Here is a 2,474-nt window from a genome sequence, read left to right as displayed (position 1 = left end):
GCAACTACAATGCACGTGTACTGGGTTAGTGTGTAAATGCATTCTCCCTTGAAAAAAAAAACACGTTTACGTGTGCATTACTCCATTTGATGCTGGGTACCTTGCGTGAACGCGGCGTGCACGCAGCGTAAAAAACCGCTACGTGGACATCGGCCCTTAAACTCTCAGGTTGGACAGGAGGATGAGATGTAATGCCAATAAGAAGACGAATACTAGGCTGTAGGACAAAAGGTCGAAGGTCAAAAGGTCGAAGGTGAAATGGTCGAAAGGACAAAAGGTCGAAGGGTCGAAAGGTCGAAACAAAAAAACTGCGTCAAAAGGACGAAAGGTCTGTTTTTTCCTTGTTTCTTATTTTTTCTTCCTTTTTCCTTGCATTCTTTTTCTTCTTCCTTTTTCCTTCTTACTTCATATATTTCCTTCCTTTGATTCTTTTTCCTCCTTTCTTCTTTCTTACCTCTTTCTTCCTTCTTCCTGCCATATTTAATCTTATTTTTTTCTAATTTATTTCTTTTTTCTTTCTCTTCTTTCTTTGCTTCATCTTTCCACTTTTTTACTTCCTTCTTTCCTCCTTTTCACTTCTTTCTTTTCACCTTTTTGCCTTTCTCGTACAATTTCTTCCTTCTTTCCACCATTTTTCTTCCTTATTTCTTCCTTCTTTTTTCCTTCTTTATTCTTACTTGCTTACCTATTTTTACTTCTTTTTTTTCTTTTTTTCTTCTTGTTTTCTTCTTTTTTACTTCTTCTTCTTTTTTCCCTCCTCCTATCCGCCTTCTTTCTTCCTTATTTCTTCTCTCTTTCTTCTTACTCTCTCTCCCCTTTTTCCTTCCTTTTTGTTTCCTGATTATCTTCTTTCTTTCTTTTTACTTTCTTCCTCATTTTCCTTCTTTACTTCTTTACTACTCTTTACCTCACCTTAATTTACTTTTTTTATGCTTCTCTCTTCCTTTTTTCTTTTTTATTCCTTCTTTCATCCTTCTATCTTCCTTTCTTCTCCCTTTCTTCCGTTTTTCTTCTTTCTTTTTTCTTACTTTCTTTTTTTCCTTCTTTCTGTTTTCTTCCCTTCCTTTTCCCTTCTTTCTTTTTTCCTTCTTTCTTTTTTCTTCCTTTCTTCCTAATTTCTTTCTTTGTTCTTCTTTCTGCATTTCTTCCGTTTTTCTCCTTTCTTTCTTCCGTCTTCATTCCTTCTTTCCTCCTTCTTTCTTCCTCCTTTTTTCCTTCTTTTTTTCCTTCTTTCTTCCTACTTTCTTTCTTCTTTTTTTCCTTTCTTCCTTCTTTCCTCTCTCTTCCTTCTCTCTTTCTTCCTTTATTCTCCCTTCTTTCTTTCTTCTTCCTTCTTGTTTCCTGTTTTACTTCCTACTTTCTTTTTTCTTTCTTCATTCTTTTCTTCTTTTTTCCTTCTTTCTTCCTTCTTCCTTTCTTCCTTCTTTCATCCTTCTTTATTTCTTCTTTCTTCCTTATTTCTCTCTTCTTTGTTCCTCATTTCTTCCATCTGTCTTCTCTTTTCTTGTTACTTGCTTCCTCCTTCTTCTTTTCTTTGCTTCATTGTGTCATCTTTCTTCTATTTTCCTTTTTTCTTCCTTCTTCTATTTTTCCTTTTTCTTCCATCTTTCTCTCTTCCTTCTTCCTTCTTTTTTTCCTACTTCCATCTTCCTTCTTCTTTCTTTCTTTGTTCTTGATTCCTCGTCTGATCTTTTTCTTTCTTACTATATATAATTCCTCCTTTCTTCTTTCTTCCTTTTCATTTCTTATTAACATCTCACTTCTTAGTTCTCCGTTCCTCAGTTCTCACATCACTTCTTACTTCTTATTTCTTCATTTCCACTTCTCACTTCTCACTTTTCACTTCTCACTTCTCATTTATCTATGCTGACTACTTCCAACTGGCATCTCACTTGTCACTACTCACAACTCCCATCTCATTTCTTGTCTTTTTGTTCTTTCGACCATTTGTCCTTCGACCTCTTGACCTTCGACGTTATGACACATATTCGACCTTTTGACCCTTCGACCTTTTGTCCTTTCGACCTTTTGACCCTTCGACCTTTTGTCCTTTCAACCTTTGGAAATCGCTATTTATGTGAAAAAACAATTTGGTAAGATGGCCAATCAACTATTTTAATATAATCAACCCATCGCACACTGGAGCAGCCTTTGTCCAAACATGGAAAAAAAACCTATCAGTCATTGAAATGATTAAATGGACCATGGCTGTCTTCAGCGAAGTCTCAATATACATTAATCGTCAATTAATTAATATAACATTAATATACAATTAATTAAAATATTTTGGTCAATATTCACAATCTTTAGCGATATTCGCATAAAAGTCACATACGCCAAATCGGTCAAACAACGTTTTTAAAGTGGGATTTCTTCAGAGAAGTTTTATGTCGCTGAATATCGATGAACCTTGTTAAAAAATTAATTGCTTGTTAATTGCTGTGACATCATTATTGAATGAAAACCCAACAATT

The sequence above is a fragment of the Armigeres subalbatus genome, chromosome 2 (genome assembly GCF_024139115.2).
Source record: "Armigeres subalbatus isolate Guangzhou_Male chromosome 2, GZ_Asu_2, whole genome shotgun sequence".
Taxonomy (NCBI): domain Eukaryota; kingdom Metazoa; phylum Arthropoda; class Insecta; order Diptera; family Culicidae; genus Armigeres; species Armigeres subalbatus.
The sequence above is the reverse complement of the archived record's forward strand: the minus strand, read 5'-3'. Positions refer to the sequence as shown.